Source organism: Cervus elaphus, chromosome 12 (assembly GCF_910594005.1).
Source record: "Cervus elaphus chromosome 12, mCerEla1.1, whole genome shotgun sequence".
Taxonomy (NCBI): Eukaryota; Metazoa; Chordata; class Mammalia; order Artiodactyla; family Cervidae; genus Cervus; species Cervus elaphus.
The window spans coordinates 38,886,592-38,904,162 of NC_057826.1; the positions used below are offsets into that span (position 1 = coordinate 38,886,592).

The 17,571-nt window shown below is 43.9% G+C and overlaps 1 protein-coding gene across 12 annotated transcripts in view; it reads left to right on the forward strand.

Annotated features, from left to right (window-relative positions):
- Nucleotides 1-287: 287 nt before the first annotated feature.
- SEMA6D (semaphorin 6D) overlaps nucleotides 288-17,571 on the forward strand; it is a 56,683-nt gene continuing 39,399 nt past the window's right edge. For 3 of the 12 annotated variants that reach the window (XM_043919068.1, XM_043919071.1, XM_043919076.1), the window contains exons 1-2: nucleotides 288-636; nucleotides 1,461-1,723. The gene's annotated coding sequence lies outside the window, so the exon portion shown is untranslated. The remainder of the gene's footprint in view (nucleotides 637-1,460; nucleotides 1,724-17,571) is intronic. The other 9 variants (XM_043919080.1, XM_043919072.1, XM_043919077.1 and 6 more) reach the window with 6 other exon arrangements.

Genomic DNA, 17,571 nt, shown 5'->3' on the forward strand with positions numbered 1-17,571 from the left:
GTCTGGAGGAAAGCTCTGAAAAATCTTTCAGAGAGAGAAAAAAGAGGGAAAGAGGGGCGAAAGCGAAAAGGCTGCTTCGCAGGCTGCAGCAGCCGCCGCGAGCCGGATGACTGAGGCGCTGGGAGTTGCTGGAAGGAGCAGCTCTTGAGAGGTGGCGAGAGGGAGGGCGCGCAGCCGAGCGCCGGGGAGGAGGGACGCGGAGGCCACCGAGGGGTCAGCCTGGCCGCGGCGCCGGGCTGGGGGCCTCCAGGCGGCGCTGGCCGCGGCGCTCGGGCGAGCGAGCGCGCCGGGCCGCCCGCGCCGCCTGCTGTCCGCGCCCGGGGGTGGGCCCCGCGCCGCGAGCTGCCGAGTGCGGGGAGGGAACGAGACTCCGGCTCGCCTGATGGATTGACTTGGAGATGGATCGAATTACACCATTTGCCGTGCCTCGATTTGTTTTGCTCCCGCTTGGTCCGGCTGCTGCTGTCGCTGCCGCTGCTGCAAGGACTGGTGGCGGCGAGTTTCAGGATTATACCGAAGAAACCAAAACCTAAAGAGACACAGGGATATATATGTATTTCGATTTTTTATTTTCATTTCTCCTTGAGCGTAACAAGCTTTTATTATTATTTTTTTAAACCAAGCCTCCCCCATGAGGTAAGACAGCCCTATAAAAATTTGCTAATGCTCTAAGGCGCCTGGTGGGGATCGGACCCAGATCCTTAAAGCCTGAATCGCTTCTAGTGTGTGTGTATGTGTGTACGTGTGCGGGTGTGTGTGTGTTGGCACTGGAGAGTTGATTTCTTTTCCAAGCAGCTTTCCGCCTGCCGTGCAAGAGACGCGCAAAAGGCTGGAGGTTTGGTGGACGCGTCAAAACTGGCATTGCTGGAGGCTTGGGGGGAGGGGCCCTTCAACATTGTGCACCCCCCCCCCCCAAAAAAAGGAGGAGAAGGAAGGGGCTAGCAAAAGTTTCTTGCCAGGCAGCGCCAGCTCCGCGCTCCCCCACACCTTATCAGGGGGAACCCGGGCTGCTTAGGTGTCGGGCACCACGTCCCCAGCTCTCGCCACCGCCGAGCCGAAGCTAAAGGAGCCGGCTGCGGGCTCCGCCGCCCCCTTCCGCCCGCCCGGCAGCCCCTGAGCTGCCCCCGGCATCGCCGGGCCAGGCAAGCAGTGGACGGGCGACCACTCGCCCGCGCCAGGAGAAGGGGCGCAGCGCAGCCGCCGACACCCGGGCAGCTCTCGGCCGACGCCGGCTACCTGTCGGTGCGCCTCGGGCTTGGACGGCCGGCCGGTAGTGCCGAGGGGCGGGGGCTCGGGGGACTCGGCCCCTCCCCAGCCCCCAGGCTTCGGCCCCGAGGGCGGCCACTTCCCACCCTCCCTCTCCCCCTGCTGGCCAAGCGCGCCGCGGGCGGGCTCCGGAGCCCGGAGCTGCCCACCGCCCACCCCCGCCTCCCACCCGGCGCCCCGGTTTCTCTTCCCAGCCACTCTCCCCCGCAACTTTCCGAGCTTTGTTCTCCCGCTGGAAATGATTCACGGAAGCGTCTTGGACAGGGTCTCCGCCAGGCGGCAAGAGCCCAGCGCTGAGATGTGTTACGTTCTCATCTACCCATCAATTATGGATGGAAACAAATAAGGAAGAGTCAATTTTGCATGAGCCCCTTCTCCGGCGGCCAGAGGCGTCCGCAGCCGGGAGGGAGCCGCCGCGCGCGTCGGCAGCCGCTGGCAGGGGGATGGTGAGGACAAGGTAGGGAAACTTTTATTTCCCGTTTTGACAGCGGTGGTGTTTGTTCCCGGTCTGCAGAAACTGATACTGCAGCTGCCTTGGGTAATTTGGAAGGGCTTAAAGCTTCCTCCATCGTGTATAACTCTTGGATTGAAATAAAAGGTCATAAGGACTTGAAGGTGTGGATGAGAACTGGGTTTGAAAATGTTTTGCCGTCTAGACTCTTGGGACCTCTGCTGTCAGGTGATTCTTTAAATCGCGAACGTGTGAAGAGCTAAATGCCAAGGAGCTAGAGATGAGGGAGGCAGCAGTGTTAGAGAAACTCGGAGTACTACTCCCCGTTCCGAGGTGACCAGTCGGTAACCGAAGTTCCAGCATCCCAACCTCTCACCGCGTTCAGCTGGGAGATTCACACAGAAGGATTATGATAGATACACAGACTTTGTAAACAGTCATTGCTTCTTATGTCCATTGCTACGGGCGACTGCTTTCCCTTAAAAATAACCGTAGTGTTTCCAGTTACTTGGGAGAAGAAATGACTGGGACAGTTTTCCCAAGAACTTCTGGCTCCTAAGAGTTTAAATCTGCAGTAAAATGTTGAGTTGCTTTTTAAGAATTATCCTTCCCTCTACTTGATATTTGGGCCAGTAAAGTGGATTCTTTTATTCAAGGCTGAAATCCGAGGGAAAGGTTTAACATTTTTCTAATCTGCTTTGGTCTCCCCTCCCTGCCTAGACTTGGACAATTACTTGTTTGGAGAAAATTTTCAAGGTTTCTTTCTTATAGAATTGCAAAATCTTATCCCAGACAGCTCAAGGTGAGGATTTTACTGTTCTTTTGGTGGTTTAACAATAGGTTTTGATGCTGGCTTATATTCATGTGGTTGAAAAATCCCCTCCCTCTCTTTGGTATCTAACTTGAGAATTAATTAAGTTGTGTGTAGTCATGTTTAATGTAGTAAGTGACAGGCATATTCTGTCAGGCTGGTGAGTACTATACAGACATTTACCCTCGCTCAGATAAATAGAAATTGCTAAATAAGTTCTGAGATGTAAGCCTATGTTACCATGAACTTGAACATCTTTTTTTTTTTTTTTTTTAACCCCATCCCCTGCCCCGAACTTGAACATCTTTGAGTAAATAAACTGTAGCCCAGCCATAACTGAGTTTTATATTTTATAGTTAGTGTCTATGCTTTGATTTAGGTCCCTGGACTGTTCTCTTAGAAAGACAGTGAAGTAAAAAAAACCCTGAGATTTCCAAATGTGTTGTTTAGCAGACTGTTTTTTTCCAGTGGTATATTTGGTGAGATTTTAACAGCCAGCACCTAGTTCGAACTAGATACTGGTTGTTACCTGTCTTTGTTTCTATGAGGGATGCTACATAGGTGAACTTTTTTTTGAGAAACACTTCTGTGTTTCAGGACAGTGTGCTAGGATTATTGTGGCTTCTTCTTCAGCAAACAGCTAGTTAACTTGAATTTGATTTAGATTTGTGGGCATTCTGCCCTTGTCCTCTTCTATTTATTTATTAGTTACTTATTTATTTTGAAGTCCTCTAATAGCACCATCTGGCCTTGTCTCCCCTCATTTGATGGATTTGAAAGATGGTTGTGACGTAAACTGTAGAGTGGGGGTAACTTACTTAGAAACCCAGTGGACATCAGTTCACTCGCTGCCTGCTAAACAGGAAGGATCTGTCCAGTACCTTGCTGGGGTAAGTAGGCCCCTGAATCCTGTGTGGTGATTTCTATCTCTTTAAACCACACAAGCAAAGTAAGCAGGAATCAGAGCTTGGATTCGCAAAGATACTCATAATTGTTAAGGACTTAATGAAACTGGAGAAGTTCTTCACTTCTTGCTGCTCCATCATAATAAACCTTGGTAATTAGCTTAGTCATTGTTCTTGCATTTGAGTTTCACTAAGTTACAAAGAGTGAAAAATACATCTGAAATAGGGTCATTTTTCACCCTTACTGATGCATTTTATGCAGAGTTAAGAGCCTGGCTGAATGCCTAACCATTATTGGTATAAGAGTAGGAGGTGAACGCCTTCCTTAGCATATTGCAAGATAAAATATTACCTTTTATTTCAATTAATAGACTTTAAGCCTGCCCATTCTAGATTCATTCCTAGAGGAAGCAAGAGGCACTTGGGGTATGCCAGGCAGTCAGCATTTATTGAGTCCCTGTCGTTTGCAAGGAGCTATGCTAGCCAATGTTCCAACATCACGTGAGGCAGACATGTTTCTCTACGTTAAACTTAGTAAGAATCTAAAGAAACAGAGGATGGCAAAACTGGATCATTTGGTGAGAGATGTAAATCTGCATCTTTTTCTGAAGCATGTTATTTCATCCTGAAGATTTTAAGGCAAGATTGTCCATACCAGATATATACAAGGGGCCAATCTTCCTGCCTTCAACAGTAATAATGCAGTGTACTAGTAGTGTAATTCACATGTTGGAACTGTCAATGGAGCTGGAGACCTCGCTGTCAGCAGCTCCTGTGAATGGAGACTTAGTGTTAAAATCTACCAAAGCCAGTGTCTTAGGTTGCAGCTTATTTTGTGAACAGCTGCCAACTTCCAGTTGGGGGAAAAAAGTGTGTTTTGATTTATTCCCATGACACGTGGTGAGAATGAAAATCATATAACTATATTAAGCATATCGTAACCTTTTCAGTTACGGTGGCTATTGTCAGGCTGACTTTTTCCCCTCAGACCTGACAGCAGTGGTTAGTGCCTCTGATAAGTGAATCTGCTTCCATTCATCCCAACAGGAAAACTGGGAAACGTTCTTACTTTGAAAAGCAACTGTTTATGTAACCAAGAGCATTCGAATCAGTGCTCCACATAGGTACCACATGAGGTATACTTACTTCTCAAACTTTTCTATTAAGCCTTTGTTAACTCACCCAGATTAGCATTTTAACAACCCTGAAGTGAACTTCTGCCATTCTCTCTACTTGGACACAGTCTGTAGATCATCCATCATTCTGTCCTTGGCTACAACAGGCTGCTGGCTCCATCACCATTTGGAGCTACACAGAATCCATCCGACTGTGAACAACACAGCTGGCTACAGCAATTTTTTCTTCCACACCACTGGCAGCATTGTCTGGCTGTGGTAACTAAAGTTAACACCCAGAACAGGAAGTTTCCATTGTTTGCCAACCTGTGCTGGGCCCCTCACCCACTTTGGGGGGGGCGCACCTGCAGAAAGACCCTGCTGGCTTGCCGTGGCCTGTTCCACTTAAGACGAGGCTTGCCTCAACCTTACAGGACTCACAGGAAAGCCTCTTCAGACTTGATACAATTAAATCACCAGAATTACAGAATTAGAAGGAGTCATTCAGTCGTCACTCATCCTAGACCTTTAAAACTCAGACTATCGAAAAGGGGAAGAAAAGAATGAAGTGCCTTTAGCTGGTGATCCCAAATGACTGAAACAGAAAAAGACCCTGTCTGGTTGTTTGAAGAAGTGAAGGTATCACTGTTTTATCTCTTATCACAAAGAATGTGTGATGGACCTAAAATCTGGGACCCAAGCCTAATGGAACCCAGTGCATTCTATAACTTTTTTTTCCCTCTTCCTTTTACTCGGTTAAGATACCTGTTACAGTAGTCATTGCTTATTAAAGTGAGAATGGCATGAATTAGGTGGACATGTTTGCAAGGTTATGTTGTCAAGAAAAAGATTTTATAAGTACCACTTTTGGAGTTTGATATAGGAAGCGAAAAAGACCCTGATGCTGGGAAAGATTGCAGGCAGGAGAAGGGGATGACAGAGGATGAGATGGTTGGATGACATCACTGACTCAATGGGCCTGGGTTTGAGTAAACTCCAGGAGTTGGCGATGGACAGGGAGGCCTGGCGTGCTGCAGTCCATGGGGTCGCAGAGTCAGACACAACTGAGCAACTGAACTGAACTGAACTGATAGGAAGGGGAGAGGGTATCATAATTTGGTGGGAGCTAGTCTTCTCACCTCTTTTTCTAATGTTTACTAATGAAATCAGCTATAAGATAGCTGGGATGATGTGATGATGATGATGATGGAGGAGGAAGAGGAGAAAGCAGCAACCTTGACAACCATCACTTATCATTAGTCTGCTTACTAATTTCTAGGTACTACGCTAAGATCTTTATCTTAATTATGTCCTGTAACACTCAGACAGCTGGGATGATTGAGGCGGCTTCTGTTATTATCACTGCTTTATCAAAAAAGCAGAAAAAGAAACTCAAGCACCTGAGAAGTCAAGTCATTGTCCTGAGATCATTGAGCAGGGAAGTAGTGAAGTCAGGATTTGAACTCAGGTCTGCCTGATGTCTCAGCCCACTGTCCCATCACTGCACTGAGTTGTTTTCAGGAATCCGGACCCCCAGGCAATTTGCTGACTCTTTGATACTTCTGACATTCTTTTTCAATAAAAGAGTTCTATTTTGAGGGAAATCTTTGCATTGATTGAAATGATATGTGCAGAATATGTATGCTCTTAACTTTGACCTTTCTCTGAACGAAACTGTATTGACACATTCTTCTTCATTTTAATTCCTGTTAGGCAAATAATTATGACATACCCTTCTTTTCAAGTGTCCTAAGGTAGCATCTTCTCCCACCATTTTTTCCCTGTTAGGTTTTCCTGTCCAAAATTGCATGGCACAGGACAAATGGCAATATTCATCACTCTACCAAAAAGTGCTTTTGCATCAGGGTGCAATTGACATTCATTTCCTTGATCTTGGCAGGTGAAGATCCATTATGTATCTTTGTCCTATTTCCCAGGAGTATTTATGGGCCCCATCAGCAAAGACAGTGAGAGCTGCAGCTGTTCAGGCTTTAGTGGCAAGAGGATGAAAAGTGTATTACTGAAGTTTGACTGCATATTATACTATAATATACACTTTTCTTATTTATGGCTGAGGGAGAATCCTTTTACCTTTGTGAGTAATCAGATATGTTGTTTGAGAAATCATCACCCATGCATCAGCATTTTTGGTTGATCTTTCTGATTCAGGATTCCTATGGGAGGGAAGAAAACAAATACACATTACCACTACCTATAGTGCTGAAATTTAAGGTTTTCAACATTTATTTATGGAAAGGAAATACGGGTTTTAAAAAGTCCAGTATGTTCGTACATGTATAAAAAGTCCTTGGGAAGATCTGCAATTACTTAGCCTATTATTGGAGTCTGTATTTAAAAATAAAGTCAGGAGTTTCTACTCAGGCGAGGAACTGGCACATATGAACCAGAGCAGATGAAGCTCTTTGGAAAATAACACTTCAATTCCCAGGAGCCAGCCGTCAGTAGACCAGGGACTCAGACTCCCCCAGCACCTACATTGATCGAGGGCTCCTTTGGCATTAGAAGGGTCTCTGGAAATACTTTTTGGTCTGCAGAGTTGTCTACATATATCAGTAATTCCCCAAACCTCCCCTGGGTAATTGCTAGATCAAGTAAATATATTTTTAAAAGCTATTGAAGAAGAAGGAGGAGAGATAGAAAAAGGAGGGATAAAGAATGTTGCAGTTGCTTCTGTTTTTGTCATTGCTGGGGTAGCCATTTGTTCATACAGCTAATTTTTACCAAGTGTCTACTCCTTACAAGGAGGTGCCAGGGTGGGGAAACAGTTCAAAGAGGAACTGACATGGATCCAGAGCTCAAGGCTCTTACTGAGTGGTGTATTGAAGACGAGGTAAACACATAGCCAAAATAAAATGGCCAGTGTCTTAAGTGCCAGAACACACACGGACCTATGGAAATTGAGAGCAGTGAGAAGTTATTTCTGGCTGGGGTGGTCAGGGAAGGCTTTGTGGAGCGCTGATATTTGAGCTGGTCCTTGAACTAGGTAGGATTTGGACAGGTGGACACAGGGGCAGTAGGGGAGGTGCTGAGAGGGAGGGCATTCCAAGCATAGAGAACAGCTTAGGCAAAGGCCCTGGGACGGGGGCGGGGGGTCTAGGTCACTTGTCCTCTTCTGAGGCCTGACCTAGACTTGCGTTTCAGGTGTGAAGAAGCAGTTTGTCATGCAAATCCACAAATATTTATTGAGTGTCTGTGGTCTACGGTACGGAGCCGATCAGCAGATGGCCCTGCAGCTTAAGCCATCAGAATGGATGGGATCAATCTTGTGATGATTCAGGAGTTTGCTTCGTGATCAGAGCTAAACCCCCCACATCAACTGCCAACTGGTTCAGTGTTACACAGGAACATGGCAAAGAATCACGTGGTTTGCCTCATATTACCCTGCAAGCTGGTTTCCCCCACAGAGGGGTTTAGAAGAATCAGACTAGAATGTTGCTGCATCATGGGCTTCATCTTTTTGCTTTAACTTGAAAAGACTAGGTGTAGACTCCTAACAAAGAACACGTTGCATATGTAGATAGGGACTTGGGGAGGATGTGGAGAAAGGAAGTGAAAGAGAGAGCAGCAACTTGTTGAAATTGTGAGAAAAGCATGAGTTGGACTCCAGGTGCTCCTTCGACTGCAGGCCCCAGGAGCTTAGACTGCTTTATTCATCCCTGTAACTTAGCGGTGTGTGACACACAGTAGACGTGTTGCAAATATTGTAGTAAACGTGTTAATTGAGTCTTAACTTCTTATTCGATTGTAGTTATAATCTATCATGCCTGGCGAAGTGTGCAAGCAATGGGGTTGGAACTCTGGCAACCTTCTCCTGATAGAACAAGAGAAAAAGCAGCAGCAAACAGCTTGGAGTCACTAATGTAATACTTCCCTTTGGAAGACCCCATCCTTGAGTGACCCTGGGGACCTAGCATCCCTTCCTGCGTCTGAGCTTTCAGGGTAAACACCCCCCATTAGTGGCTCTTCACCATCCTGCCTCCCCAACTCCCTTACCTTCTCCCTGCTTCCCCCCATGCCCATGCCTCTTCTATGTCGGGCTGTTTGAGGATTTCCAAGCCGTTATTAACCCCTTGAGTTAGCGTAAATTGTAATCAATCCACAGTTACATATAATTGTGGAGGTGATAAGCTTTCTGGGCTTCCCTGGTGGCTCCATGGTAAAGAATTCACCTGCCAATGCAGGAGACACGGGTTCAGTTGACCCCTGGGTTGGGAAGATCGCTTGGAGAAGGGAATGGACACCCATTCCAGTATTTTGTCTGGGAAATTGCATGGATAGAGGAATCTGGCGGGCCACAGTCCACAGGGCCGCGAAAAGTTGGACACGACTGAGCGTCTAAACAACAACATAAGCTTTCTGAGAGGAAATACCAGAAGTTCTCAGTAGTATAACACGGGAACACATACTAAAGGAAAAGTAAAATGAAAACAATTGCATTAGGGGATGATTAAGCCAATTGCTTGGCCAAGAAATGCTCCAGTGGTTCAATTTTCCTTGGTATATTTAAGTCTTTTATAAGTTAACGGTTACATGACAGTCTGAGAGCAGATTCTTAGTCTGAAGAATCACTGCCAATGAAAGATCAATCAGAGAAGATAAGATAGGTCAATGGGGAAGAAGGGTTAAGCATATACCAATTCAGTATTAGGAACTTTTCAGGAATATTCCAGTGACATAAAGCAGAGAACCTGTTGGATTTCATAATTAGTCTGGCTCCTACCCAATTACTTTCTGAAGTGAAAGGCATGCTGCCTCCCCTTGCATAGAACACAGTTGCCTTCCAGACAAAACCTAAAATAAACCGTCCTGGCTCAACTTGCCTAATAATAACAGCTAGCCCTCACCGGGTGCTTACTGGGTGCTGTGGCCCTGTGCCTAGTACTTTACGTATGTTATCTAATTTAATCCTCATGCTACCCCTGAGAGTGGAGGATGGATGAATAGCTAACTCAGAATTAGCACTTATTAAGTACTTGCTGTGTGCTTGATACTCTTTTAAGTGAATATATTAAATCTTCTGGTCAGAATTCTTTAAGGTGAGTGCTACTGTTTATTACTTCTTATTGCACAGGGGAAAACAGGGATGGGAGATTAAGTAATTTTACCAGGGTCAAACAACTAATGAGTACTAGAACCAGGGGACTTGGGCCCGTGAGAAGCAACTTAGGAAGGTAGTTAAGACATGAACTCTGGCACCAGCCTATTGGGGTGTGAGTCCTGGCTATGTGATCAGTAAACTGTGTGATTTTGAGCAAATTACTTAATCTCTCTGAGCCTTAGTTTCATGACATGAAAGGGGGACGATGATGAGTGGTAGCCACCTGGTAGGATGTTTGTGAGACATAAATGAATTAATATTTGAACGGCACTTAGAATAGTGCTTGGCCTGTAGTGAGTACTATATTTATCTCAGTGTCTGTTAAGTAAAAGTAAATGCAGTCTGGCTCCAAGGTCCATCCTTTTAGCCCTTATACTATGCAGTCTTTTCACATGTGGTTCTGTCATATCTCTTTGACTGATATATAGACCTTGAAGCCAGTTTTACAACCAGCTCTCCTCCACCCCCACACACTACACTTGCCACACATTCAGCCAGACTGGAGAGGGGAATTTGGCAGGAGAGCTCCAAGGCCCTAGAGATGTACCCAGACCTTGATGCCTAGTTGCCTAGCCCTGACCCAGATAGCAGCCATTTCAGATTCATGATGTCAGAAATCTGGCTCCACGGATGGTTGGGCTGAAGGACAAAATGTAGGTGATTGGCATGTGTTCTATGCTGTTTGCCCCCTAGGCAATTAAAGCCTGAAGAACATCATGGAAAATCAGACCCATTGCTGTCATCACCCACATCTTTGATCTCTGCCAGTGGTCCTCAAACTTTAAAATTGATCAGAATCACCTGGGGCTACACGCAGATTCCCAGGGCCCCAGCACCAGTGGGTCTGTGTTGTTGGGTCTGGCATGAGGCCCCAGTGTTAGCATTTTCAACACACTCCTCAAGTGACTCACATTCTACGGTACCTTGACCACAAATGGAGAAATGATGCTCTGGTGTAGCCAGAGTTTCTCAAACCTCAGAGCACCTGCGGTTTGCCCAGCATCTTGTAACATTCAGATTCCCATCCAAGCAAGGTGCTAGACGTCAAGACTAGTGTTGGCAGGCCCCTGGGTAGGAGGTTGCAAACCTCTTGCCCACAACTCAGGGAGAATCCATATGAGCCAAAGGCAACCCGGCCAGCTGATGAAAGAGTGAAGAGAGTCATAAAATCTGCTCAAAGCTGAAGAGACTTTTTTTTCCCGTAGTTTGCAAAGGATCCTCCCGGTGAGAAGAAATTAAGAGAGAAAAAAGGCCCTCACTCACTCCTGCTGACTGGCGTATATCATTTCATAAATGGAGTCCTGGTCCAGTATTCGTAGCAACAGTCTTTGATTTAATGATAAACTGAGATAAGGGTAATCAAACTTCATGCTTCAGGGCATCAGGTGATTGCCTGCTGTGGTCAGGATGAAATCTTTTCCCTTGTGCTTTGCACAATTGACTAGATGCATTTGAGACAGGCTGCAGGCTGTGCTTGCAAGAGCTGGGGCAGGAGGCGCGGGCGAGAAACGCCGCTGGATGAGACCACGTGGGAAATGGTCTTGTGTGGGATGAACAACCCCATCATCATTTGGCCTTATCATTTTTATTTCATTTTAAGATTCTCCATACCCTATGTGTATATTTCTATAAACCACATGATGAAATCGGCAGCTTGCTGTGTCTGGAATGACATAAGACTCCCAACTTTGGCCAATACTGGCCTCTCTGAGTGACCTAAGGAAAGTGCTGTCCCCCTCGGAGGCTCTGGCTCCTCATCTGTGGACTTGCAGTTAAAATGAGCATCAAATAAGACAGTGTTGATAAAAGGGCTTCATAAAAACCAAAATGCCACTCAAATGTAAGGGATCATTATGATACAATGAATTATACTTTATGGAATCACCATTTATCACAATCATAACATAGTTATCTCATCTCTATGTAATGATATCATACATAATGACGGTGAACATTTATTGAGTTCTTCATTTCTGCCAAGCACTAAAGAGTTTTATTTACATTCTCTTATTTAATCCTCATGTCAGCCCTTTGGGGCACATATTTTTTTACTCCATTTTTTAGGTAAAGGCACGGGTGCTCCAGGAGCATCAGTTAGTTTCCTTTTGCTGTTGTAACAAATTACTACAAACTTAGATATCTAAACAACAGGGATTTATTACCTGACAATTCTGGAGGTTTGAAGTCCCAAATGGGCTTCATTGAGCTAAAGTCGAAGTGTCAGCAGGGCTGTGTTCTTTCCAGAGGCTCAAGGGAAAAATCCATTTCCTTCCCTTTTCCAGCTTTTAGGAGGCTACCTGGATTTCTTTGCTGTGGCCCCTTTCTCCAAACTCAAAGTTAGCCATTCTATAACTCTGACTTCTGCTTCCATAGTCTTGTCTTCTTGGATGCTTCTGCCTTCCTCTTCCACCTTTTAAGGACCCTTGTGATTACATTGGTTCCACCGATGTAATCCAGGATAAATCCACCTATTTTAAGATCCCTTACTTAATCACATATGAAAGTTCCTCTTTCCATATGTTACGGTATATTCACAGATTCTCAGGATTGGGCATGGACATCTTTGGAGATGAATGGGAACATTATTCTGTCCACTACAATTATGTACCTGCTAGGAGCGCACAGTGGCAGAGTCAGAATTCATGCCCAAACCTGTCTGACTCCAAACCACTCACTATAAAATCTCCTTGATTCATTCAGTGAAAGAAATAAAATCATAGAACGGAAGTAGTGAGGAGGGCCATGTTACTTTTATAATACCAATCGGGAGCATTTAAATCATTATAATAGTAGCAATAAAAAAGAGTTAACCTGTATTTACATGTATTCCCAATCGTGGCTGATTCATATCAATGTATGACAAAACCCACTGGAAAAAAAAAAAAATAAAAATAAAAAAATAAAATAAAAAAAATAAAAAAAATAAAAAAAAAAAGAAAAGCAAACAAGGGAATAAATGTTGGAAAAAAAAAATATATTCCAAAACAAAGTTTGGTTAAATAAATCATGATGTATGTAATATGTAGACTTTCATGCATCAATAAAAACAATATTTTATAAAATAAATAAATAAATATCTCTAAGTCAAAAAAAAAAAAAAAAGAGTTAACCTTACTGGTCTTCATGTCCTACTTTGTCCTAAGCATTCTATACGCAGTCATTCACTTTTTTCTTGGGAGGGTAAATGTTATTTACCTGAATAACTGAATTGAACGGTTCCTAAATCCATCTGTCTTTCATGGGGTGACTAAACAAAGAAGGAGTAGGGGGCCAGGGGACCATTTTGGAGGACTATAAAAAGATGTTTTAATGAAGCTACTGGTTCGGCAAAGGATGGTTGATCAAAGGTGATGGAGATAACCAGGCTCTCCTTTGCTGGCTCTGACACTGTCTCTTGGCCAGTCAGATATGGTTCTTCAGGAGACAGTCACCCTGCCCACTCATAGCCAAGATCATCTCCAATTTATGGGCTTTAATGTCCTCAGAGGTCAATCAGGAAATCAGATGCTGTGCTTGATAGGAAGTGTGGGAAGTTATCAGAGATCTCTCCCTCACTCTTTGCTTGTCATCTCTCCTTCTCTGCCACACACTTAATAGCTAATTTGTGAGGCTTAATGTCATTTTAAAGTTCAAAACATGGTCCCATCACTGAAAAGGCCATCAGAGCAGTTTAAAAAGGAGTGAGAGGACAGAACTGGGAGTCCAGAAACCTGGCCTGGCAACACTATTAGCCAACCAGCTATCTCTGGAGAAAGCCCTGGCCTTCTGTGGTCCTAGTGCTCTCATTAGAACAAAGTGAGGTTGGGATGGGCATCAAAGAGAATCTAAATGATTTCCAAGTTTCTTTCTAGTAGTAGCATTCCTTAATGTTATATTTATCTTCATATTTTAATTGCCATATAGTATCAAATCTACTGGTGATTTCAAAAAATATGAACCCACCTCATGAACGTGCATATACTTATCTGTACAAAGACACACACACACACACAAATAGCCCCACTTCTCAAATTTATTATTGCCATTTACATTTTATAACACTTTGCCCTTTTCTTTCAAGATCACTTAAAACTTCATTGCTGCTAATATAGTTTTTATACTCAATTTTCAGAAATATATAGATAATATTTTCAGTTAGCAGTAATTGCACCTCATTCAACTCTCAGGAGTTGATACGCTACCATGGCACAATTTCCCTCTAATTTTCAGTTACATCCGTGAAGAGCCATTCCCCGTGGAACACATAGGACAGGCAGGGAAAATGAGTTTCAAAGTAGAGAGGCCAAACCTGACTGGTAGTAGGCTGTTGCATCTTGTGTTGTAGAAATGTGTGGGGCTACATCAAATGTCAGGGAGAAAAAGGACACCTTTATTGATTTGCAGAGTCTTCTATGCGAAATAGAGTGCTTGGTAGTCCCAATACAGCACATTTGCCACCTTTGATTTAATTTTTTTGAGACATTCATCTCCCTTAAAACACTCATGCATGCATGCTAAGTCGCGTCAGTCATGTCCGACTCTTTGCAACCCCATGGACTGGAAGTCCATCAGGCTCCTCTGTCCTTGGGATTCTCCAGGCAAGAACACTGGAGTGGGTTACCATGCCCTCCTTCAGGGGATCTTCTCTACCCAGCGATCGAACCTAAGTCTCTTACATCTCCTGCCCTGGCAGGCATGTTCTTTATCACTAGCGCCACCTGGAAGCCATCCTCACTAATGATCTCTGTATAGGTTGATGCGTATTTAGTGCAGATGCCATCTGGCACGATGTCTCAGAACAGAGCTTGAATTATCTGACCTGTGAGAAGGCAAATAAGTAACTCAATGGATAAGCAAACTTGGTAATGATTACTTTTGCCAGTTCTTTCCATTTTCTTTGTTGCTGTTGTTGTACAGTGACTAAGTTGTGTCTGACTCTTTGCGACCCCGTGGGCTGTGGCACGCCAGGCTTCCCTGTCCTTCACCATCTTCTGGAGTTTGCTCAAACTCATGTCCATTGAGTTGGTGATGCCATCCACCATCTCATCCTCTGTCGTCTCCTTCTCCTCCTGCCCTAAATCTTTCCAAGCATCAGGGTATTTTCCAAGGAGTCGGCAGTCTTGGGCAGAGAGTGGGACCACTACGATCAACTTACATGGAGGAGACTAGTTTATTATTGAATACATGTACAAAATCAGCATTTTGTTGCAAACTATTCACAACTGAACAACAAAATTTGTATTTATACATTGTTATATATGCATGTTATATGCACCCCACGTAACATTACATAAACATGTTCATGAGGGCTTACAAGCTAGAAAACTTTGGTGTTTGGCCAGAAATATTTTTCTGCCATTATGAAAAAATTTTGCATCCCTGGAACAGCACTTTCATTTAATTAGGCAGTTTAAAAATGTAAAAACTATGACATTGGCGGGCAATGCTACAAAAAAGTGGACAGGATATATCAAATGAATTTGCTCTCATATTTTTTTTCTTTTATTTTTCCTCCCTGTGGCTTGTTTTAAAAGATGCCCCTGCCAGATTTACACTTTGAAACATCATAATAAATACAAGCCATAATTATGAAGCCATTTCTATCTAGAGAGGTAGAAACAGAAACATTCTCTCTCTTCTCTTCAGTTCTGAGACAGATGTGAGTCTGTCATCATGAATGTTACCCACATTTTTGCCTTTCTGTCCCTTAATGAAATATTGCAGACTACCTGAGTGGAAATCTCAGCCTGGCGAAGTCTTCCTTCACTTTGAGTACAGAGTTCAGCCTCTGTTAGAGTAATGCAGTGAATCAGATCCTAAAGCCCCATAAAAGATAGGTGAGGAGGCTCCTCCTTTACTTGTCTTTATCCAGATTTGCAATGAGCTATAAAATTAACCACCTAGATTTTCAATATCAGAAATTTCTACTTTCAGGGTTTTATGACTGCATTTTTGCTCACCAGAGTGAAACTTCACTCAGCCCTTATCAGATAAAAGTCTCATTCCTTAAAGGCAGGCCGTAGCCCTTGCTCTGCTGTTTTGTGTATAGCCAACCTTCCAAAGAACTATTAGTCTTCAGGAGTCCAAATGGTCCTAAAGGCAAATTCTGTCTGATGTGCCACTCGACCTCTGGTAGCCTTGTTTTCCACACTGGAAAATCAGGATAATATATCTACTTCATTCACAGTTTGATGTTACGAGGTCTGTCTTCAGAAGTATATGTAAGCACTGAGCATGGTATCTGACATAATAAAACTCAACAAATTGTTGTGTTGTTATTATTACTACTGTTTTCAAATCAGGGATGCTTGGCAATATATGAAATACTCGCATCTGAAGTATTTTGTAGTTTTGCACATGGATAGGTTCTGTAAAATATATCTGGATAGCTACTTCTAAACACAAGAGACAGAAAAAGAACACAAGACCAGTTCTGCTAAGAAGCTGGCATTTCTTGAGCACATAAAAGCACTGTAACACCGCCACGTGTAAACCTCGCTGCTCACATTTTGGACATGGTACTGGCAACTTACTTATGCTGGGGCTAGGAAATTTTTTGTGTTGTGAAGTATTTTCAGATTATGAATTGTGTCACTTAAATAATGGACCAAGTTTTCAGGGTGACTTACTGTATTAACTCAACCTGCCCCTGGGTCTGAGATGTAATTTTCTAGCTGCATTCTTTCACTCATTCACCTACACATTCACTCACTTACCCACATGATAGATCATTTTTTGAGCATCTTCAGTGTTCAAAGAGATGTTCTTCCCCTTGGCCTTCAAAGAGTCTCAGTGTAGTAAGTGCTGGCGTGACCGCAGCCAGGATCAGTTTCATGGATGTGTTTCTTGTACAGTCACGCTTGGCCCCATGCCGAGAATGTGCTGCTCTAGCCATATTGAAATTCTTAATAATTTTTGAATAAGGAGCCCCTGTTTTCATTTTGCGCTGGTCCCTGCTTATCATGTAGCCTTGCCTGATTGCTCCTTTTTCCCAATGCCATTTCTTCTGTAGCATCTGAGTAGACAGACATGAGCTGGAAAGAGGCACGTTTTCTGGGTCTGAGTTCGCTCTGCACTGCACACTCAGGCAAGGCACATAATTTCCCTGGGCCTTGGTTCTCTCCGTTGTAAATTGAGGCAGAATAGACATGGTGTTCAGGGCCACTGCTAGTAATCTGCACACTTCAAGAGAGTATAAGACATCAGTGTTAAATGACGTCAGGCCTGGGTTTGGGTTATAACTGGCGTGACTAGACTCTCAGAATTTAAAATTACGGTATGGGGATTATATGAGATCAACAGAAAAAGTAGAAGTCAGGGCTCTTCTTGCGAAGTTGAGCTGTATAGCTGAAACTTTTGACCTCTAGACTAGGCCTACATGTTGTATGGTGATTTTATAACATAGAGTCAAATTGATTCAGCACTGGAATTATTCTGCTCATTTCATTTGGATCTGTCCTTTCCTCTCTATAGATTTTATGCTGATATCCCAGAGGAGATGTAACTCACTCCAGGACTTTTGCCACGCTTAGAAAAAAAATCTATATCTGAGACTTTAAAACTCTAATATACAAATATTGGCATCCTTGAGAGTTCTCTAATTTACTGCCCCAGTTTTGTATATTACAAGGTGATAAACTATTTAGCCAACCCACTGGCATGGGCCACTGACCAGTTAAAACACACCCCACAATGTGGCGCCAAGTGAAGGCTGGTTTGGGGTCTATTCTTTGCAGTCTTTTCTTTAGCATTTTTGTTGGAGCTTAGTTGCTTTACAATGTTGTATTCGTTTCTACTGTACAGTAAAGTGAATCAGCTATATGCATACATATAGCCCCTCTTTTTTTATTTCCTCCCCATTTAGGTCACCACAGAGCACTGAGTAGGGTTCCCTGAGCTGCACAGTAGGTCCTCATTAGTTACCT